This window comes from Falco punctatus, assembly GCF_963210335.1.
Source record: "Falco punctatus genome assembly, chromosome: 2".
Classification (NCBI taxonomy): Eukaryota; Metazoa; Chordata; class Aves; order Falconiformes; family Falconidae; genus Falco; species Falco punctatus.
In genome coordinates, this window is record NC_137581.1 from 53,033,480 (window position 1) to 53,058,585 (window position 25,106).

General features: G+C 38.4%; 1 long non-coding RNA gene across 1 annotated transcript in view; it reads left to right on the forward strand.

The window, feature by feature from the left end:
- The window catches only part of LOC308059678, a 47,900-nt gene continuing 22,794 nt past the window's right edge, over positions 1 to 25,106 (forward strand). The window contains exon 1 of the long non-coding RNA XR_013926365.1: positions 1 to 25,106. This exon is cut by the window's right edge and continues 18,251 nt beyond it. This is a non-coding gene — a long non-coding RNA (uncharacterized lncRNA).

Consider the following 25,106-nt stretch of genomic DNA (forward strand, 5'->3'; position numbering starts at 1 on the left):
GGGGGGGGGGGGGGGGGAATGTGCCAGTGAAATTGCCGTAATTGAATATATTAATAAAGTATTGTTGAAAAAACTTGAATGTATACACAAGTATGTATGTAACAGACCATTATTTTTTGAGTGAACTATTCATAAACCTTAGGACAATATTGTATTTGTGACTATTCAGTTGGTGTAAATCAGCTATATACAGCTAGATACATGACTTTCAGCTGTACTATCAAGAGGTCACATCTTAAATGCTACTGAAGAAAAAGCCAAACCCAACAACTAAAAAAAAACCCCAAAAGTCAAGCATACACCCAAACTGAAAAAAAATGGAACTTTCTCTTGGAAAATCTTACAAGGACAACATCCTTCTTGCACCTTAGCTCCTGGCAAATTGATGACTGGCTGATAGGTATATACTATTGACACTGAAAAAAGATAGATGCTTCTGACTACTGTTTCTAAGTCTATTTGTACTTTGGGTTATTTCTAAAACTTTTATTCTATCTAAGCCAGATCAAAATTAAGTTTTTTATATGTGTCAGTTGAAAAAAAGCCTTTCTTGTGGGTCAAAGTCAAGTTGCATGAATTAAGAAACTCTGCCCACAGTAACATGTGACCAGATAAGAATTTAGTGTTGAAGAAACTCCCATTTCTTAAAGTCAAATGAGAAGGATTTACTGTAATTAAACTGACTCAGAAACAGAGTGAGTTGTGAAGAGATTAACTGACTGGAGAGAAAGAATTTCCAGAGACAGAGAGAGAACCTGAGGTTTCTTGCTGACAGCAACATTCACCTACCTTTTTCCAGTTACAGATAAAAGCAGAAACACGTGAGGAACTGACCACAATGCCCATTCCCCATCCCACTGTGCCACTCTGGGGGATGAGGTAGAGAATATTGGGAGTGAAGCTGAGCCTGGGAAGAAGGGTGCAGTGTGGGGAAGGTGCTTTAGGATTTAGTTTTAATTTTTCATTGTCTTACTCTGATTTTGATTGGTAATAAATTAAACTGATTTGCCCAAATCGGGTCTGTTTTGCCTGTAACGATAACTGGGTGATCTCCCTGTCCTTGACCCAAGGCACTTTCATTGTATTTCCTCTTCCTCGCCCAGCTGAGGAGGGGAGTAATAGAGTAGCTTTGGTGGGCATTTGGCATCCAGTCATGGTCAAGCCACCACACTTCTCCATGTGGCTCCTTGTGAAGAAAGAGCCTCTGTCATTGTTGTACTTTCCATTTAAATATCATATATAATTAAAGTATTTCAAGTTCAAAACTCCCTATTGATTGTAATTGCTTAAAAATAGAAAAATGGAGATTTAAGTCCCTAAGAAAGAGCAGGGCGTATAATCCAGGCTCTCCATTCTCAGTCTAAATGTTCAATAGGCAATTATGGACAAGATGGCCCTATTAACTGACTTCAGAAAAATTGTCTGTAGTCTTTTAATCTCTCTCCTCATGAAAGTATTCAGTGCTTTGAATGCTATGTTGGTGGGGTCCTGATTCAGAGGACCAAAATCAATTAAGAGAGAGAGGTGTGAAACATTCCTACTTAGAATTTCTGTTGCCTGGCTGTAACTAACTGCTTTCTTAAAAAGTTGTACTGGCATTTACATTCCTCATAGAGGTGTATGGATTATTTAAGCAGTCATTTTCCTAAAACAACAACAAAAAAATGAATATGCCAGCATGAGGTTAATTAGAACTATGTATTACTGTGCATGATTCTTCTGAGACACCTGTTCATTCTGATAAATATAAAGGTAGCCCATGAAGCTATGCTAGCCATATTAAAACAATTTTGGGGGGCTAGGTAGTTAATAGCTAAGCTAAGCTGCTTGGGAGAAATTAGTTTTATCTCAATTTAGACTAATTCAATGTAGCATAATTAATCTGAGCAAATGTAAATTTTAGAATAAGTTATGTAGCATTGATTATTGAATATGTGCCTAGACAGCCTGAGCAACTTTGTCTTAAACCTTTTCTGTTGCAATTACCTTGTTCTTCCCTATTAAAGTTTTGAGTCATAGTTTATCTGCAGTTATATCACTAGGTTTCATTGTGTATATTTCCTTGCTTTCTATTTACTTTCACAAACTCCCTCCTTAAAATGTCTTAATAGGTAATGTAAAGTTGAGGGGGATTAAATTCAGTTTTAGAGAGCTGAGGGGTGGGTGGGTGTGTTTGGCAATTTCTCATAATCTATACGTCTGCTTCCTTAATTCTTCATCTCCCACTTTTCAGAGGTTTATGCACAGTTGGACATTAATTTCAAAAAGAACAAAAAGCATGACTGAGCAAACTAAGATTAGCTAATATCAGACCTACAAAGATGTAAATCATTTGAGAACCATTTTGATATAGTCCTACACTGAAAAAAACACACCTCCAAGCACCCCAAAACCACAGCTACACTTAGATCAATTTCCTTTAAGCTGCAGACAAGAAGTGTAGGAGAAAAAAGTTGAATTTTAAAATGTATAAATTATATGGTGCTGATGTACAAAAGCAGTATACAAATGTATCCATTACTCATTGACCAAGCATTTTGTCTAGTTTTTTCACAGTAATGGGATAAGGCATTCTGTAATCTGTATAACACTTCTGTGGAATACATAAATTGTCTTATCTGTGTGAACGAACTAGAAAAATTCATGATGGCAGTGTATCTGATTGTGTAATTATTAATATGCATGCATTTTTTGTACTTCAGTAGTGTTGTGCTTTAACAACAGCCAGTGACTGAGCACCACGCAGCCGCTTGCTCACTCCCCTCACAGTGGGATTGGAGAGAGGATCAGAAGAGTAAAAGTGAGAAAGGTCATGGGTTGACATAAGAACAATTTAATAGCTAAAGCAAAAGCTGCACGTGCAAGCAAAGCAAAACAAGGAAATAATTCACCACTTCCCATCAGCAGGCAGGTGTTTGGCCATCCTCAGGAAAGCCGGGCTCCATCACATGTAATGGTTACTTGGGAAGACAAATGTCATAATGCCGAATGTCCACCCTTCCTTCTTCTTCCCCCAGCTTATATATCCAGCATGACATCCCATGTTATGGAATATCTCTTTGGCTAGTTCAGGTCACCTGTCCTGGCTGTGTCCCCTCCCAATTCCCCGTGCCTCTCCAGCCCTCTTGCTGGCAGGACTCAAGGAACTGAAAAGTCCTTGACTTAGTATAAACATCACCCAGCACCAACAAAAACCATCAGTGTGATTATCAACATTGTTCTCACATCAGAGCCAAAACACAGCACTGTACTAGCTACTAAGAAGAAAAGTAACTCTATCCCAGCTGAAACCAGGACAAATAGCCATATCTTGAACTGACTCACATATATGTAAGAGGAATAATATTTGAACCACATGGAAAACTTTTGATCTTAGAAATCCTTACTCAATTAACATACAAAGTTGTCCCTGGGAGGCATTTCAAGTCTTATGCAGATACTATGAATACATTGTGAGTTACAGAGTTCCAAAATATCTGCAAAATGGACACTAAGGCTAACTGTAAGGCATATTGGAAATAGTTCCTGATGCAAATAAATCTACTCAGTATTCGAGAAACAATGTTTTGGGTTTAACACTAACAGATTTCTTTGACAATAATTCAAGAAACTTGGAAAAGTTAATAAGAATATGTTGTGGTTTAACCCTGACTGGCAACCAAGCACCACACAACCACTTGCTCACTCCCCCCCACGCAGAGGGATAGGAAGGAGGATTGGAATGGAATGTAAAACTGAAGGGTTGAGATAAGAACAATTTAATAGGTAAAGCAAAAGCTGCACGTGCAAGCAAAGCAAAAGCAAAGAATTCATTCACCACTTCCCATCAGCAGGCAGGTGTTCAGCCATCCCCAGGAAAGCCGGGCTCCATCATGCTTAACAGTTATTCAGGAAGACAAATGCCATAATGCCAAATGTTCCCCTCTTCCTTCTTCTTCCCCCAGCCTATATACTCAGCATGATGTCCCATGGTATGGAATACCTCTTTGGCTAGCTTGGGTCACCTGTCCTGGCTGTGTCCCCTTCCAATTTCCCATGCCCCTCCAGCCCTCTCGCTGGCAGGGCCCAAGGAACTGGAAGGTCCTTGATTTAGTATAAACATCACCCAGCAACAACTAAAACCATCAGTGAGCTATCAACATTGTTCTCACATCAGAGCCAAAACACAGCACTGCACCAGCTACTAAGAAGAAAATTAACTCTATCCCAGCTAAAACCAGGACAGTATAATAACGTAACTGTAAGACATCTAGGAATTTATATCCAGCGACACAGTTTGATGAATTAACTTTCAATTGTTCATCACATTGCTACAATTCTAATTTGTGCACAGACGCAGATACACACATATATATAAATGTGTTCTTTGTGTATTAATGTGCTGTACTTAGTAATAACACAAACACTGCAATACATTCTGAAATAAGAGGATAGGTCAAAAGGTATAATTGGAAATAACTAGCTGAACGGAAAAGAAAGAAAATTTATTATGTTACAGAAGTGTAACTCTGCTTTTCTCTTTCTGGTTTTATAAATTGCCTCTGCAAGCTGTTTCAGAAGTGGAGACTGCTCACGAGTTGTTAGTCATATTACCTAACCTAAAAATTAAAGCACTTTATAATACCAGAAAATCCCCAACAGGAGCCCCCTTATAAATATTTTGTAAAGCCTGAGCAATTTTTATTAACATAAATGCCACAGTGGAGTCAGTAAGAAACCCTGGTGATGAACACAGGATAAAAGAAAAACTATCTGTTTTTATAGCTTGTTTGCAGGAATTGGAATACAAGTATATTGCAAGTTCCCTAGGGTTAAGAATAAATTTCTTCAGTAATTTTAGTGAAGATTGTTGGTATGTATATTCTTGCAACATGTTATTTAATGAAAAACAAAGCTTTGGCAAAAATAATAGTAAAAAATAATGATTCTGATTATCATCATGGGACAGAGTGTACCCTCATCAAGTCTGCTGACGATACAGAACTGGGAGGACTGGAGGAGTGGCTGATACACCAGAAGCCTGCACTGCCATTCAGCAAGATCTGGACAGGCTGGAAAGTTGGGCAGACAGGAACATCATGAAGTTCAAAGGCAAGTGTAAGGCCCTGCATGTAGGGAGGAACATCCCCATGCACCAGCACAGGTTCGAGGTTGACCTGCTGGAAGGAAGCTCTGCAGAGTACCTGGAAGTCCTTGTGGACAGCAAGTTGCCCATGAGCCAGCAGTGTGCCCTGGTGGCCAAGAAGGCCACTGGGATCCTGGGGTGCATCAGGAGGAGTGTGGCCAGCAGGTGGAGGGAGGTGATCCTCCCCCTCTCCTCTGCCCTGGTGAGGCCACATCTGGAGTGCTGTGTCCTGTACACTAGAGCATGGGCTGCAGTGTGGATATCTGCTCTCTTGCGGGTCCTTCAAAGGCTGCAGGGAAATCAATGTCCTCAGTGCCTGGACCACTTCCTGCCCCTCCATCATCTCTCACCTTAGTGTTCGCAGGACAGTTTCTCACCTTATTTGTCCCCTCACTCCTCACACTGCCAGGCAGAACTTTTGCCCTTTCTTAAATATGCTTTCCCAGAGGTGCCACCACCTTAGCTGAGGGGCTCAGCTGTGCCCTGTAGCGGGTCCATTGGAGCCAACTGGAACTGGCTGTGTCCAGCACAACATGGCATCTCCTCACAGAGGCTCTCTGCAGCCCCCCGCTGCCAGCACCTCACCACCTACACCCAGTAAAACTTGTCCTCCCCTATTTAATCTTTTTGATTTGCCTCAAGGGTGTGACTTAAATCTTAGTAAAAATATAAGAATTCTTTATTAGCTTCTTTTTTGTTGTTTTCTTCTTATCCTCTTTGTGAATTTACCATTATTTCCCTTCATTTTTTCCTTTACATGTGCTGGTATCTTACAGTTACAATGGTCTCAGTAACTCAAGAGCTGTGAGATTACTGGCAAGAAACACACACTTTGTGGGAGGAGGACACACAGTCCTGTCTTCAAAAACTGCAAACATCTAGTTAAGTGTACAATTTATTTATACTTTTATTTAATTTTATTTAATTTATATAAATTATATGATTTATATAATTGAATTAGGTGTGATATGATAATAATATGTGTATATACATTATGCATTTCTATAATATTTATATATTACTTAAGGGGTTAACTTAATTATGTCAATCAGTAAAATAATTTGGCAAATGGGGAGCAGAAAGGGATGTCAGCAACAGGAAAGGTAATGAATCCATTAGCCTTCGCAGAGGGAGGGAAAGGTAGATGAGTATCAGCTGTGAAAACTGAGTAGCTTCCTGGGGCAAGATATGGAGAAAATAGTCTGTAATAAAATTAGTACCTTTGCTGAGCTTATAAATGTTAGTATCTTCTTTATATTGTAGGACTTTATTCTAAATTAGTAGACACTGCTAAAAAGAAAGCTTTTCTAGCTCCCAAATTAAACAAAGTTGTATTGATGCTGATATTTAAAGTGTATTAAATAAAGTGACTTATGATACTAGATTTCTTTTAAAAATTGATATTTTTACTCCCCCCCCTCAGATCCTCTTTGATCTTATCTATAATCATCCAGATTTCATTATTTCATTATTTCAAGACACTTTAATATAAAAAGCAGACTTGTCAGCAGTTAATGCAGTTTCTGTGTATGACAACTGAAAGTCTGTATAGTGAGCTATAACACACAATATTGTACAAAAATCAATAAACTAAATATGTAGTGCTCCAAGGTTTCTGTCTGGCTATTAATTAATTGCCAGCAGAGTGACAGATTGATGCTTGTTAAAATATATTCAGTTCATGCTTTAAGATCTCAAAGAGTGCTGAGTAGGAAAAACACTAAGTAGAAATACCCAAGTCAGCATAAAAGCTTATCATAAAGTTTTTAAAAAGATAGAAATACTAGTCAGCAGAAGAAAAACTACATTTCTTTGTGACTGTGAACTTTTTAAACTGAAATTATTCCAATGTAGTTTAATAGAACACTATGTAAAATATCATCCCACAGCTAACATGGCTATAAAGTGTCTGACTTAAACACTACAGAACTTATAAAGACAGGGACTAGCCAGGTGGTGACAGGTCTTACAAAAGGGGCAGACAACAGTGGGGCAGTGCTTGTGGTCCCTGCAGCCAGTTCAAACTGCAAGTGGCCACATATAACTGGTCCCTGGGGAGACCCAGTGACCAGTGTGTGCATTGGCAATTTCTACATGCGGGGTAGTACACTTTACCCATGGTTGGACCACTGCCTGCTCTGCTCATCTGCAGGCTTAGGCTTCAGTCCCTGTGATCACTCTAATTAGCTGGTGGCTGTGCAGGCCTACCTGGAAGCTTGAGGTCTCCAGGGAATTTACATTAGAAGGATGACATCTTTCAAAACAATTACCATTTTCTAAAACTACACGATGACTGTGACCTGATGAAAGAAAATCTTGTCCACCTGCCTCTCCCGGTTTCAGCTGGGATAGAGTTAATTTTCTTCTTAATAGCTGGTGCAGTGCTGTGTTTCGACTATGATGTGAGAACAATGTTGATAGCACACTGATGGTTTTAGTTGGCGCTGGGTGATGTTTATACTAAATCAAGGACCTTCCAGTTCCTTGGGCCCTGCCAGCGAGAGGGCTGGAGGGGCACGGGACATTGGGAGGGGACACATTCAGGACAGGTGACCCGAGCTAGCCAAAGAGGTATGACATCATGCTGAGTATATAGGCTGGGGGAAGAAGAAGGAAGGGGGGAACATTTGGCATTATGGTGTTTGTCTTCCCGAGTAACCGTTACGTGTGATGGAGCCCGGCTTTCCTGGGGATGGCTGAACACCTGCCTGCCCATGGAAAGTAGTAAATGAATTCCTGGTTTTGCTTTGCTTGTGTGCACAGCTTTTGCTTTACCCTTTTTTCCCCCCCACATTTCCATTTTGTTATTATTGTTACTATAATTATTATTGTTGTTCTTACCTCTTTATTCTGTTATAAATTATTAAATTGTTCTTATCTCAACCCTTGACTTTTACATTCCTTTCTGATTCTCCTCCTCATCCCTCTGAGTGAGGGGGAGTGAGCAACTGGCTGTGTGGTGATTGGTTGCCAGCCAGGGTTAAACCACGACACTGCACTATCGCAGCTGCAAGGCTTAGGCTGAAACCCAAACAAAAGCACTACAGCCTAGCTATGCTGACCTGACATCTCCACCCAAACAGGCCTCCCAAGGACTGAAATAACTATCATACCTCAGGTTGCATGGAGCTCCAGCAGCTGGAAGTCCCTCTAGCACCTGAAGGTGTCAGTGGATGTCACAGCTGAAAATGTGCCCAGGTAGAAGAACTCTTCAAACAAGTAGCTGTGTTATAAAAGGAACTGAACAGGCAGCACAGTATCTGGGAATGCAAGTGGGAGATCAGTAGACAGTATTGCACACTGTCCCAAAGTAAGCGACAGCCTGGCCTTATGGCAATGCGAGGGGAAAGTAAGCATGAATTCAACCTTGAGCTGAATGACACAACTAACAAGATAAGTTACTGCTCAGGGCAGAAGAAAGAACCTTCCTCTAAAGTGTCCCTACATAACATATGATGCTCTGGGGTTGAAGAATGAAGAGCGTGTGAGTAACAGAGGAGGATCCAGGAGAAACTGACTATGCAAAGCTGATCCAACCACACACACATTAGAGCTAGTGCCACCAGAAAAGTATGTAATCAGAGAGAGGCATCAAAGCACCCATTGCCATCCAGACAATATCTCTAGAGAATTTTACTGTCTACCAGGAGCTCACATTCGCAACTGAAAGGCTGCTGAGCCTGGTGAACCCTACAGATTAACATCTACTTCTACTATTCCACATAGGGTCCAATGATACTACTCTGGGGCAACTTAGTGTCAGAATTATTAATATTTTCACTTAAAGTAGGGGTCCTCAAACTACTGCCCACAGGCCGGATACAGCCCCCCCCAGGGTCCTCAATCTGGCCCTCGTTATGTACAGACCACCACCCCCCGCCCCACCTCCACCCCCCACCCCCCAGGGGTTGGGGGGGGGGGAACCAAGCAGCCGCAGATGACTGCCTGCCACTTAATCTGTGCACCAGCCCCCTGTTTAAAAAGTTAGAGGACCCCTGACTTAGAGCTTATAAAGTCAAATTCAGGCATACTTTACATGATTTAACATTTCAAAAACACCCATGCTGATAATAATGTATATCACCGGGACATTACAGGCTTTTCAGATATATATGAAGTATGAAGATATATTCTTTACCTAGGAGACCTTCCCTATATTAATAAATCAACAATCATATTTGCTTTGGATCATTGTATTTTTAATCTATATTAATAAATGTAGAAATAAGTTATTACAAGTCTTGATATCATATTACTTGTGGGGGAACACTTGAACACATTTGAATAAATCAGTGATAGTTTTACATTAGTTTTAAAGAGATGTGATAACGTGCTATTTGAAGTTTTATAGTCAATGGTTAATCTCCCACTTCCATGTTTATTGTATATGCCTAATCATTCCTTCAGTTATTTAACATTATTTTATTGAACTTAATTTAAAAAAAAATCTACTGTTGATATTGTCTTCTATGAAATTGAATGAATAAATAAACAATGACAACAAAAATTTCATTACACCTGTTTGGAATGCATTTTTCTTTTATGATGGACCAGACTAATGCATCACCAGAGTGACAGCTCTTATCACAGTTATTCTGATGATGTATTTGTGCGATATATCATCATAGCACTGTCACTGTAATGATGTATTAGTGTGCTACATCATCAGATTGATGGTGAAAACAAACTGTGCCCAAGACAGAAATCATTAATAAGTTTTGTTGTAGAATTTTCATGGGCTCTATCTGTATGTACATTTGTGTACATCTACAGAGAGAAAGCTGTTATAATAGTTTAGTGCTCCCACACCCTACCTGCTTTCTTTTTCTACTTTTCTATTTTATTCTCTTTTCTTTCCACTCAATTTATCCTTCCAGGTTACCTTTCCTTCCTTATCTTTCAGCTCCTATTGCTTCCACCTACTATCCCTTTCCCTCTGTATTCTGATATTTGATAACAGATCTAGGGTACAGTCTTCCTTGCTATTCACTTTCCACATGTCGTCTCCTGTTCTGCTTTTCCACCATTACTTACACTATTTCTATATTTCTTACTCTGACTCTTATTCTTCTACCATTCTAGGCATTCCCTGCAGCACTTACTCTATTTTTATGAAAATGGTAACCTCTGGCTTGAAAATTTATATTTCACTTGGATTCTGTAATTGCCATAATATCTGGATTTCAGTGTTCTTTCCTGCATCATCTGCTACATATTTTCAAATGAGGTGAGGTGAGGCAGAGTATGATGACAAAGGGTGGGAAGGCAAGGCAAGGCAAGGCAAACCACCTAGAGGTGCTTGTAGCTGGTCACGGTCTGAAATAGGATATGACCTGGGCAGATTTCAGTCTATAGAAGGACACCTTGTCCCCCTGTACTTTTCCTCTGGTTTATGTCAATGAACACCAATTTAACTGCCATTCCTATTAAGGACTCATTTTTCTCTTTGAACAGAAAGCTACAGGTCCAGAATACAAACTGAAATATTGACCCATGCTTTGGACACATTGTAATATCCACAGATCAAGAAAAAGAGATGGTTTGGGTTTTTTTTCCAAAAGGTTTCATCTGGATTTCTTAACCACTAAGAATATCTTCAACTTTTACCTTATTTTTCAAATATCTCCATGATAATTCTTAATGTTACAACTGTCAAAAGTAGTTTCTTTCTTAGATTCTTAGCCATGTTTTTTTCATCCTGTGTGGTAGATTGACCTTGGCTGGACACCAGGTGCTCACCAAAGCCATTCTATCATTCCCCCTCCTCAGATGGATAAGGGAGAGAAAGTATAATAAAAGCATCTTGGGTCAAGATAAGGACAGGGAGAGATCATTCACCAATTATCATCACAGGTAAAACAGACTCAACTTGGGGAAATCACTTTAATTTATTACAAAGCAAATCAGAGTAGGAAAACAAGAAATAAAACCAAATCTTAAAGCCAGCTTCCTCCCACTCGTTCCTTCTTCCTGAGCTCAATTTTACTCCCAGTTTTCTCTACCTCCTTCACCACAGCGACATAGTGAGAAAGGGAATAGGGGTTGCGGTCAGTCCATCATACGCTGTTTCCACTGCTCCTTCCTCCTCAGGGAGAAGTCTCCCCACTCTCTTCCCCTGCTCTGGTGTGAGGTCCCTCCCAGAAGAGACAGTCCTCCACAAACTTCTCCAATGTGAGTCCTTCTAATGGACTGCAGTTCTTCACAAAATGCTCTAGCATGGGTCCCTTCCACAGGGTGCAGTCCTTCTGGAACAAACTGCTCCAGTACGGGTCCCTTACAGGGTCACAAGTCCTGCCAGAAGCCTTCTCCAGTATGGGCTTCCCAGGCGTCACAGCCTCCTTTGGGCATCCACCTGCTCTGGCGTGGGGTCCTCCATGGGCTGCAGGTGGATATCTGCTCCACCATGGTCCTCCATGAGTTGCAGGGGCACAACCTGCCTCACCATGGTCTTCACCATGGGCTGCAGCGGAATCTCTGCTCTGGTGCCTGGACCACCTCCTCCCCCTCCTTCCTGACTGACTTGGGTGTCTGCAGAGTTGTTTCTTTCACATCTTCTCACTCTTCTTTTCAGCTGTAAAATGTGCATGTTTTTTTTCTTCTTAAATATGTTATCACAGAGATGCTACCACTGCTGCTGATTGGCTCGCCCTTGGCCAATGACGGGTCCAGCTTGGAGCCATCTGGCATTGGCTCTATCAGACATAGTGGAAGCTTCCAGCAGCTTCTTACAGATGACACTCCCCCACCCCCACACCCCCAAACCTTACCATGCAAACTCAGTACACCCTAGAAGAAAAAAAATTACTTCCATATATACTTCAGAAGGTGAGTAGTTCAACACTCCTGTGTTGAAAAACTGATGTATTCAAACAGACATCTTAAACTGAATATCCAGGGGCAGGCAATGTAGTGGACATAAACAGGAATTCTGACTTCCAAACCTTATTGATCTTTTTTCATAAACTCTTCATTGGAAGATTTCAAGTGATGCAGTGGTGGCTGTATTTCCTCAGGTATTTTTCCTCCATTTTTTAAGTATGTACTTTTCAGAGTTTTTCTACATATTTGATTTTCATTTAATGACAATCCTCATGGGAAAATGAATTCCTCTGTTTTGTTAATGTGCTGGTTTGGGCACATAGATAGTTTTCTTCATAGTAGCTTAGTATGGGGCTATGTTTTGGATATGTGCTGGAAACATTATTGAAAATACAGGGATTTTTTTTTGTTATTGTTGAGCAGTACTCACACACAGTCAAGGCCTTTCCTGCTTCTCACACACACTCCACCAGCGAGCAGGCACAATAAGTTGTGAGGGGACACAGTTGGGACAGTGGACCCCGACTGACTAAAGGGCTATTCCATACCATATGACATCATGCTTAATAATATAAAGCTGGGGGAAGAATAATTTTCAAGGTGATCCCTTTTTTCAAACCAATCTGCTAGCTCATTGCTGCAGATGACTGCCTGGAGATGGTCTTGATCACCCTGGGAACTAATGACAAAGGCACTGCATGTGCACAGAGGCACAGTCCTGGTATGCAGGTACACCACAATTATTATGAAATGACAAATGACAATTTTTCATGCAAAACTGAAGTCCCATAGCTCTTTCCAATCTCATCTGGACTGTAGGAAACCTGGAATCCCTTCTTCCAAATCAGACTGGAGTAAGTGGTTTGTGCCTTATTCTCCTAATTATGCTAAATTAGTAGTAAGTGTAGCAGGAAAATACAGAATACCCAGACTAAGTGATAGAATGCCAAAATGACTTTGAAACAAATTTTGTGATTAAAAGGTAAGTAATAACTGTATCAAAACAATCAGACAAATCTAGAAAATTTATTTCTGTTCTTAAAATGTGCATTTTAAGAAATACGTCATAGCAACATGAGTGTTTTTCATAATGTTCTCACAAAACTTAGAAACTGAATTTTAAAGGGTAATGATAAAATGTTTCTGTCACTAAAATGAACATCAAAATTACTCTATAAAGCTGACCTCACAGGTTTTGATAGCAAGATCCATTGTTACTGAAAAAATCATCACTAAGGATGGCTAGCCATCTGGTTCCAAGTCTAAAAGTGCTCAGCTGTGTAGTGAACACTGAAGAATAAAGTAATCTGACAATATGCAGGACAGTAGATTACATTTTCGTGCCAGAATACTGCAGTAAGTATAGAGATAAAATTAGCAGAATCATGCAAATGTAAATATAATCAAATAATGATAAATACGTATTTTCTCTGTATTGTATATAAAATTATTCTTAAAACAAAAACAAACAAACAAACAAGAATCAATTTATAATGTATATAACTAAGCGTAGTATTATGTTTTCTGTCTGGTGAAGAGCACCCAGTACTCTTGGACTAGATGATACAGTACACTGTAGCGATGTTATTTTTTCCTTCACTTATATGTGATCATAATTACCATACATCTGAATTTATATGGTAAATAAATTCTATACAATTAATCTATGATATGCATCACTGTGTTATTTTTTTCTTACTAACTCTTCATTACTAGGTTAAAGGTGACAAATGTATCTAAGAAAAAAATATCAGACTGCAGTCTGAATTCATTAGGTTAGACGATTGATACTCATGACATACAAAAGCACAAAGAGAAAGGCTGAACAGCCAGACATTAGATAGAGTATAAAAGGTTACCATCACTGTTTTAAGTTGTGTAGAAATGTAAAGCCTGGACCTAATCTCACGACAATGCTTTGTTCCAAAAAGCAATTCTTTCACTTTTAGAAACAATGCTATTTCACAGAGCACACACAAAAAAATATTTTTTATAGATTCAGTGTCCATTCATAGCATCTCAAAGTGATCAGACATAAAGAATATGTAAATATCCTTTCTGTAAGATGTCTGCTTACTCCCCACTAAAGGGAAAATTTTATGCTGCTTTGATTTCTGTCTTCTCTCTCTCTCTCAGTCATACAGCAAGTGATTTCCACTGCAAAGTCAACGTGGAGAATAACTTTACACGGATGTTGAAATACAGCTCAAATCACAAAGATGAGATCCAAAGTTCAACTTCAGTTCTCTTTGAATCTAGCTTTGAGTCTTTTCCGGTTAAGTAGTATGATGAAAAGTAAGAAGGTACAAGTTAGTAATCAGGCATTCCGCTTTGTTAGGCAGAAATGTCTTTTGCTTATGCTACTATTTCTTAACTGTTTAATTACAGCCTGTACTAAAATTTCATGCAGCCAAAGAAAATATTTAGTGGGTTTTCCATTAGACAATAGGATGGCAAAGAAATATTTTTCTGGGTTTTCTGACTAGTTTTGGTGTTTTCTTGTATTTTTCAGTCTTTTTGTTTTTCAAATATTCTCAAATCTGGTCTAGCTATATTTTCATTTATATTTCAAATGGGGGAGGGGGAGAAACAACAGCACACAAAATGAAACTACAAAACATTTCACTCATAAATACAAAAAATAAATAAGAAAAAAGCATATAAAGACCATATGCAATCTATTGTGTGCTGTTTGATACGGTATGAAGTATTCACTGATACTGAAGAATTTAATTAGGAAAGCTGTAGATAATACTATAGTACAACTTGATGGCTTGCTCTAATGTTTGAGTTGTTTTGCTAGAGCTCACTCTGTGCATTTTATATCCAAACTTACTGTTTAGGGAAGTTAGAATCCTACAACATACAATCAGGTGACAACGGTTCAAGGCACAACAAATGTTCCCTTTTGTTTCCTTTTAACAGGTTCCAATAAAATGGAGTATTAACCTTCAAAATATTTTAAACTTGTTGGTTCTGCACCAGACATTTTTAAGAACACAGAGTAGATGAGATTTCTTTTTGTCTTGAACACTGCTCCTAAAGATAGCATAACATGTTTCTGCATTGCCAGAAATTCAAAACTTGAATACACTCTATGTATCCTTTCATTCTCTAATGTGTCTTTGCTAAGATGAACGTCCTGAATATTTCTCAGCTCGTTTCCCCTCTGATTATCACCTGATATATATCACCCAATACTAGCTAGATAGCTTAGAATTGGCCAGAAGTGAAAACATGGTTTAACCTTCAAGACATGAAAGTGCATAACCATGGGTTTTGAATGGCAGTGTTTAGGCACACATCCCTTACATTTGTCCCTAAAGATGAAAATGTACAAAAGTATAGATATCACATTATGTACTATTACTATATTTTGTTTTGATGTTCTCATTCCTTTTCTCTTGATAATGTGGACAGATGTAGAAAGATTATAGAAGCCCAAATGAAGCAATTTTATTGCTTCTCACTACAAGAAAGAATTCCCTAATAATAGTCCATTATCTTTTACATTATTCCAATTATTCTCGTAGAAAATATTACACTAGTCCGGGAGATGGCTTTTTTAATTTGGATGATGAATTTAGATTTCTAAGCCTTTTTTATTTCAGTGTGCAGCAACACATTAGTCATAAACAGTCATAAGGAAGGCTTCCACAAAGCACACATTAGTAGATTAAAAATCAAACCTAGGCTCTCGGGGGGGGTGGGGGGTGGGGGGTGGGAGGGTGGGGGGGGGTGGTGCGTGGGGAATGAATAAACTTTAAAGTTCATAGTTCTATAAAAAAAAGGCAGAAACAAACACATTACAATACATTTCCATTTGAAACGGCATCAAGGAAAATGTATGTCACTATGCAGAATACACAAACAGAACCCAGTTCTGGTCTTGGTACATTTCCTGATTGTCTTATGCTCAAATAGGACTGATGTGAAATACCATGGGGCGCATTTTAACAGAAAACATAGTATATCTTGAGATTATATGCTCTTAATACATTTAGTTAATTGAAAATTAGGGTATCCAGTGTAATTAAGCTATTTCCACTATGGAGTTGTGAATGCAGGCAGAAAGACTTGCACTAACTGCATTCTACATCGTAGGATTTTGGCATCCCAAATGGCAATTCAGAGCAGTCAACATGCTGAACCCCTCAGTGTTCAGTCAGCAAATAGAGTATGGCTGCATGAAGACACTAATTAGAAAGTGCTGAGGAAAAGGACAAGTTGTAAATTATTCTGCTAGAGCACTTCATCCAGAACTGTAGAAAGGTGTTTCTTTCTGTTTTGGGTTAAATACCTAAAAGTAGACCTATACTTCTTCAAAATTGTATTTTGCAGATAACTTAACTGGGTATACACCGTGACAGAGAGAAGAAAGATTGTGCTTATCTCTCATATAATACCCAAGTAGTGAGAAATGCTACACACAAAAAGGATGGTAGATATGCGATTACTTACTTTATTGCAGAGAACTTAAACACTGGTTTAGAAATAAAGACAGGTGATCCAGAGATCAGGACCACAATCCAGATCTCTGTATTTTCAGTGAGAAGCATTCTTCTGTTACAGATTTGCTAATAAGTTGATTGATTGACTTTATTTGATTGATTATTTGATTTTATAAAACCATTTTATAAAAATGGAAATATAGAAGGATAAGAAATATATTTTAATGAAACTTATACAGTAAAAGCTGTTATGAGATCCTCTGTATAGTCTCGTACCAAGGCCAGAAGAATGGGCTAGAATCATTGTTAAAACTTAGGTAATAAATTTAGGGTTTGAAAGGTTTCTTTGTAGTTAACTAGTCTTCCGTATGTAGAAAGTGTATTGAAATATCAGAATATAGGATTAATGGGAACTGGGGAGAGTCGACTGGAATAGCTTGTAGTTACCTGCCAAGAAACCATGAACTTTAGTAAAAGGTAATTCCGGCAGGGGGAGATCACGACCACCAACTCATATACCACCTACCCAAATCGTACCCCAGACCCATTTCTGGACTTTTCTAAGCTCTACTGCTCAGAATCGGATATGGAAGGAGAATATGTTAATTATTTACGAGAAATATTATGATTATGCATGAATACTTAATGAATACATATGAATAAGTTTTATATATGGTGTCTGATTTTGAGACTTGGTATGCGTTGATCGTGAGAGGACTCACTCACGCACCCGGCCGTCAATAAAGAAGTGTCTGCTTATCTACATCACATTGGTGTCGATAAGTTCTTCATTCCAAGATTTCGGTAACACTTCTGGATAAGTTTTTTTTACCCCTGGAATAAGTGATGCTTTTTTCTGGCTGCTTTCTTGAATCTGTACTCCAAGTCACAGTGGCCAAACTTCAAAGGAATGGCTGTACAGCATCATCACCCATAACTCTCCAGAGGGAGTGGTAATATTAAACCTTGGCCTTGAGAAGAACCAGAGAACCCAGATTTTTTGCTCAGGGACTGTAGTCACACACCTGTGATATAAAGGTTTTCACCATTGTTGCTTCCTCTGAGAACCTGTCTGCAGAAAGATGTAAATCTTGCCAGGATGAGGCTTACGTGACCATGTGAGCTCTTAATTCAGATAAGCATCAAGATTCTGATTTTTTAAAAGAGTGTATCCCATCTGAGGGCAGATGTTTAGGGTGGGGGATTCCTCTCAACTAATTTACAAATCTAAGGTAAATATATATTTAAGTAGAAATAGGTGTCTGCAGAACATTACTAATTTCCTCCTTTTTTATACTTCTATCTATATTGGGTTTGCTGGGAAGGAGTTAACTTTCCCCATAGCAGCCCTCATAGTGCTGTGCTTTGTATTTGTAGCTAGAACAGTGTTGAAAACAGCCAATGTTTTGGCTACTGCTGAGCAGCACTCACAGCATTAGCACTGTCTCTCCAAATCTCTACCACCCCCAAAGGCCAGTACGCTGTGGGTAGGCAAGATCTTGGAACTGTGAGAGGGATCTGGTAGGGGTGTCAGTCTGGGATAGCTGACCCAGAGGAATATTCCATACCATATGACATCATGCTTAGCAAAAAAGCTAAGAGAAAGGAGGAGGAAAAGGTGGCATTTCTTATTAAGGCGTTTGTCTTCCAAAGCAAATAATAAATAAATGAATAAATAAATAAATAAACAAAAACAAAGAGAACCAATTTAACCTTGGCAATGCAATTATTAGGATAACCATTTTGAAATTTAAGATCCTACATCAAACAATACCAATTCTTCCTATTTTTATTATTTAAGGCAGATCAACTTGTGTATCTTATGAGGATTGACGTAATTTTTCAGTAACTGAAGATGTTGCTATTTTTATGTACAAAACAACAAAATCTCCTTAGGAAAAACTTAAGAAATAAATGTTTCCAATATATTTTTCCATCCATCATTATGCAGGGTTTTTCCTGAAAAAGTTATATTCTACAGAATAATCATTAATATTGTCCATGTAACTAAACAATTTCTGTATGACAGGACTTGACTCAATTTCACATTTACACAGCTAATTTTTTCCAGTGCAAGATGTTTTCAAACCAGAGCAGTGCCTATCACATTTGACCTCATGAAATTTTCTTCCCTGAAAAGAGGTACAATGATAAAATTGAGAGGGAAAGGAAGAAAATGTATTTATTTCTTCCTAATAATATTACATGTTACATAATGGGGGAAAGAATTTTGATTTATATTTATGTACATCCTTGTAAAGTGACTTTTTTTTTGGATCCTTGCATTCTATTTTCTTTTGAACTGTAGGGGGAATTAAAAAACCCAGCATGTACTAGTTTTGGCTGGGACAGAGTTACTTTTCTTCTTAGTAGCTCATATGGTGCTATAGTTTGGATTTGTGATGAAAACAGTGTTGGCAGCACACTGATGATGTAGCTGTTGCCTAACAGTGCTTACACAGGGTCAAGGCCTTCTCTGTTTCCCACTCAGCCCTGCCAGCCAACAGGCTGGGGGTGCACAAAAAGCTGTGAGGGGGCACAGCTGGGACAGCTGACCCCAACTGACCAAAGGGATATTCCATAACATACGGTGTCATGCTCAGCAATAAAAGCTGGGGAAAGAAGAAGGAGGAAGTGGGAGACATTCAGAGTTATGGCGTTTGTCTTCCTGTACTGGATTCAGCTGGGATGGAGTTAATTTCATTCTTAGTAGCTGGTGCAGTGCTGTGTTTTGCATTTGGTGTGAGAACAATGTTGATAGGACACTGATGGTTTTGGTTGTTGGTGGGGAATGTTTATGATGTTTATGATGTTATGATGTTTATGATGGTGGGGAACGCTGACTGAAAAGTCAAGGACTTTTCAGTTTCTTGGGCCCTGCCAGCAAGAGGGCTGGAGGGGCACGGGACATTGGGAGGGGACACAACCAGGACAGGTAACCCAAGCTAGCCAAAGGAATATTCCATATCACGGGATATCATGCTGAGTACATAAGCTGGGGGAAGAAGAAGGAAGGGGGTGACATACAGCATTATGGCATTTGTCTTCCCAAGTAACCATTAGGTGTGATGGAGCCCGGCTTCCCTGGGGATGGCTGAACACCTGCCTGCCCGTGGGCAGTGGTGAGTGAATTCCTTGTTTTGCTTTGCTTGCATGTGCGGCTTTTTCTTTACCTGTGAAACTGCCTTTATCCCAGCCCATGACCTTTCTCACTTTTACTCTTCTGATCCTCTTCCCCACCCCACTGCAGGGGGAGTGAGAGAGCGTCTGTGTGGGGTTTAGTAGTTGTTGGCTGGGGTTAAAGCACAATGCTTCCCAAGTAACCATTACACATAATGGAGCCCTCCTAGTTTCCCGGGGATGGCTGGACACCTGCCTGCCAATGGGAAGTGGTGAATTCCTTATTTTGTCTTTTTTGCCCTCACAGCTTTTGTTTTACCTATTAAATTGTCCTTATCTCATCCCATGAGTTGTCTTATATTTGCCCTTACCATTCCTTCCTCCATCTAATAGTGTACACCTGAGTCACTGTCATGCTGTCATGTTAATGTTATTTTATTGTCACTTAGACTGTTTTAGATTTGCTTTTACTTTGTATGGTGTACTTATTGGTGAATAAAGTGTCTAAACTCCTAAAGAGTCAATGCAGTTATAAAACTATCTCTTCATTTCATGTTAATCTGAATTTATTTGCCTTAACTTGCATGGTCTTGTGCCATCTGAGATGTTTTAGCATATAGGAGACCTCTGTCTGGGCTGGCAAAGCACCTATAAAATAATCATGCCTTCCTGTAGCAGTAGGTAGAGGTCAGGCATGAAATGCCTGAGTATTTCAAATGGTACTAAGACATCAAGATTTAAGTACCTAGATTTCACTCCTAGATTACATTTAGACATTTAAATTGGAAAAATTTGGAGTTGAACTCTACACATAGTATTCAGTTTCTTTTCATAAAAAATAATAATTAGGTAGTTCTTCACACTTGTATCCCTTAGTAACAATTTGAATTCATAATAATTATATATGCATGAAAGTATTCTCTCTTAGGACCTTTGGAATTCAGTAATAAATAAATATTCATGGTGTTGCTTTCTCTTTCCTAAAGGATGACACCTGAAAGTAAAACACATTTATTTATTATGGAATACACGCTCTAAATGATTCCAGTTCAAGAAATGGAACCTTCATAAGTACAGTTGCTACCCTTTAAGCTCAAGGTTATGACATGGTAGTAATTATTTACTGATTATCTTTTCCCAGTATTCTAGGTATTGCCATTGTAAAACTGCTTGTTTTCCTTGTTTTCAGGAATATAATACTTATGCAGACAGACATTTATGTGAATCATTTTAACAGAAAATAAATTACACATAGAAAATATTCACTTAGGAATAGGAAACCACATAGCTGTGTTAATGCTTAGTTGTTTAATGTATGTAATAAATGAATGATAGTGCTTCCATACAAAAATAAATGGAAATTATTTTAATGTAAATCCATTCTTATTTCTCATGATAATGTGATGTAGTCTTTGATACGTGTCCTCATTGTTGAAAGGTTTTAAGACCACCTGTGTTTTAGAAACATTATTCAGCAGCAGTTGACCTTCTTAAGATAATTTCAAAATGAGATATTTAATATAATGTTTACCTGTTTGGAAAAAACCAATGTTTTCCAGTATGAGGGTTTTAAAAGTTTAACTTTGTTGTCTTACATTTCTACTTACGTTTGAAAGTACTGAAAAGTTACTAATTACATACACAAAATTCAAAGACATAATTAAACAAATTTTGATATTTTAAAAATTTTGAAATCCTTTAATATTTTATAATTTAAAATTCAGCTATTAAAATTCAGAGAGATAATGGACAAGCTCTTGGTTTTTAACAACGTTTTTGTGTATCTTGAACTCTTCACATCAGATTTATGAACATAGAGATTGTTCACTTTTGCTCTTCTCATAGAATTCTCTATAGTGTTTCTCTCCCCATATAAGAAAATGCAACATAACAATTTATTTGAGTCTTAAAGGATAGTTCTACAAAGTGCTTATGTGACATGGAAGTGGAAAATTATTACATGTGAATTGGTTGCTAAATTATGATTCTCAAGTGCTTTTCAAGGTACATTAAGACTCCATATTTTATTGAAAGATGTTACATTAATTTTACAATAAAATTATATAAAAATAACATTGACACTTCCATGCACTTTGAGAAGAGCTGTGAAAGCAAAACCAAAATGAATTAAGAACTACTTTACCAAGCAAAAGCAACCTGCAGTTATTCCTTTTCAAAAATTTACATTATTATTCTGTTACAGCTCTAATAAAAATACTTACCAGAACTGTAGTGAAATGTTTTACAAGTTCTCCAAGCAAGTGGAAATATATTTTGCAAATATAATATAATGTCATTTAACATTGGTAAGATTGCAAAACATGTCTGTGACTAACACTGTTGGAAGAGAGGCCTTTTTGATATTTCAGCTTTTTTTTTTCTTCAGCACTTTGTTTTTGCTTTTTTTCTTATGTGCTTTGAATAGTATAAAATCATGTTCTGATAAACTGTGGAGGTACAGAATTTAGATTCTGCAAAAAAATTGTATGTTTTCTGCTTTTAGACTGGCTGTGGTTTCACTTATTTTAGAACAGTTTTCCTTTAAATAATGTTTATATACTTTTACATTATTGCTTTAGCATAGCATTTTCCTTAAAAAATTTAGCCCCTCTTGTCTTCTCCTAGCAAAAAAAATGAAAAGGATCCAGTTCATGTTCCTCCATGTCATGTCACATAACAGAATGTTGACCCTTTGTGACTGATGAGACTTTTCATATAAATTCAGGATTAAACCTGAATAACTGAATTGAGATTAATGTTCTAAATATTTCTGTTTACACTGAAATGTGCTTAAAAATACTAGAAACCAGTGGTAACATAAGCCTTATGGATTGAAATAGTGACAAGGAAGAAAATAAAAAGAAGGGGACAAATGCCATTAATACTGTTTTATGAAAAAAGTTCAGTGATTTTTTTCTTTTGTTTTCTACCTTTTAATTTTTAAAATTTATTTTGGAATTACTTTTATTTTACTCTAATTACAGATTATTTCACAAAATATTGCTATTACATTTTGCAGTTTTGCTGTTTGTTACTGACAAAATAACAAAAAATAGTGATAAAAGTGTTTGCACATTGCATTTCTTTTAGTTTATCTATTAAAATATTTTGAATAGCCAGCAGTCAGTGATTCTGTCAGTGGAAGATTAAATGTTTAAATTATAGCTATTCTTAATGTCTACAATAAGATAATAAAATAAAATGTCAGTAGTATGACAGATGAAATTTTTTTTACAGATGATGAAATACAGAAAAATAAAATACTGCATAAAAATGACAAAAAGTTACAATAGTACTTTGGAATCCAATTTGTAATGTTTAATATTGTTAGAGGAAAATATATATCCTTCATGATCTGATAACCCAAGAGAGATCAGGCTACTGCAATTCCATACCCCCAGATGCAACCCACAGAGAGGTTAAGGGTTCTCAGCATGTACAAGCACACAGAATGCACTCAGCCTCTCCCCATGTGTATATACATACATACATACATACATGGGCAACAGCCCCAGATCACAGTCATTCAGAGCACTCACATGAATGTAAACAGCGCCGATGGTCTCATCTGCTCCCTTCTGGCTGAGCAAGATGATGGTCCAATAATAAGAACATACATTTATATGTAGATATGTGTATCTGTATAAATGTACAATGAGGACCTCTCCACCAGCCTGGCTCAGGCATTCAGTCTGCCTAGTAGCTTCCCCTGTATCCCAGTCTGCCTGGCCGCTGCCACTTGCGCATATGAGCACCCACAACCACAATCCTACTCCAGCTGAGTACAGACTCCCTCATTCACACACACCCCTTCCCCCTCCCAGCACCTCAAGCTGTCCAGAAGTCCCCCTGTCCCACAGCCAGCCCCCCTGTGCTCTCACCCTTCAAGGTGCACAGATGCTGTCGCAGTCAGAGCTGGCCCTTAGGGACACACACACTCCCAGGTCACTTCACTTGTTCTCTGGCTGGTTTGACCTGATCTTCACTTGGGATCACATATTTGCTCACACACCTGCGCTCACTCTGGTTGCTGGTAGCACAGACTCCCATACACACACATGCACATGGATGAAAGCCCCTTACCAGAAAACAGCTGAAGGTGGAGTTCAAAAAGGCTAAATCGCCTGTACAGTCCGACTCACACTCCCATACACACAGAAAAGAGCTCCCTCACCCGGGGAAGAATTAGAGAGGAATTTAACATGATCACAGGACTGATGGTGCTGATCAGGTGCTGATCATAGCCAGGCAAGCACACTGACCAGCTCCTGCGTACACATGTATGACCCCTTTTATTCCCTTATCCCTCTGTTCCCCGCAACTGCTACTTCCCATATCATCTATACCTCTCCCTTTTCCTGCATTTGATACCTCCTCTAAACATCCCATAATGAGTCTTGTGCAATCCCAAAATGCTCTTCCTCTGCATCTTATAATGGGTCCCACACCTCTAGGTAGCAACCACCACTAGTTCCAAAGGTGTTCTGGAGAACCTTTCCCCTTGTCTCTTCCTGATGGGTGTCATGTTGGGACATTGGAGCTCAGGCTCTCCTGGGACAGCCCTAGGAGGGGCCCAGACAGGGTGTCCCTTCCTCTCAGTCCTCCATTTGGGTTCATGTTTGCCATTGTACCTCCCTGTGCTTCTCTGGGCTTGTGAAGATGGGCCTTTGATGGGCTGAAGGCCCCTGTGATGGGTCTGGGAATAGCCAGGCAGAGTATTTTGGGGGCTTCTCATCTGCCATGGTTTTTCTGTGTTCCTTTGTCAGTGTGGAGACAAAACATTTTTATCACATAATCTACCAAATATGTTTCTAGAAAAATAATTTTTCAATTTCACTTTAAATAAAAAAAGGAAAGTTTCTTCCATAAAATCTCTGTCTTTTTGACCAGATCTGGATACAAATTATTTTTGGGGGATATTATACAGAAGATTAATTTATTCTGAAGGTTCCTTTGGGCACTGAAGTGAGTAGCAGCACAGACAGTAATTAGTAGACAGTATGCCACCACTTTTTACAGTCTGAGGCATGACTCAAACATTGTTAGAAGCCTCAAGGACTGGGAGAAATAAATCATATCAAATAGAAGAAAAGCTGTGGAAAAATATATATTTAAAAGGCTTATTTTAATTAGGGTCACACAGATGAAAGTGAGCAAATTTGGGTGTCTTGCAGTTCCAAAATATATGAGCTTAAACAACCTTAGCTTCCTGTGAAGCACTAAAAGATAACTCAAAAGTAAATACACAAGAGAAACATCTGTAGTAGAACCTCCACGGATTCAGTTTCAAGACTTCAGCCTGTATTTATAAAATTATACAATGAATATAACCTTAAACAAATAAACAGAGATTAAAAACTTAATAGGAAATATGTGGATTAACACAGGCTGATCTCATGGGTGAAGGACACCTGTAGTTCTGGCTTGGTGCATTCATTAAGATAATTGCATCAGGGCTGGATATGAAACAGCAGCTTTTATGTGACGTATTTTGCAGACCTACATCAAGAACAGTGTTTTATTTTATCAAGTCACATTTGAGAAAGTAATGATGTCAATAGAAAAATTGAGTTAGAAAAAAACTGGGATCA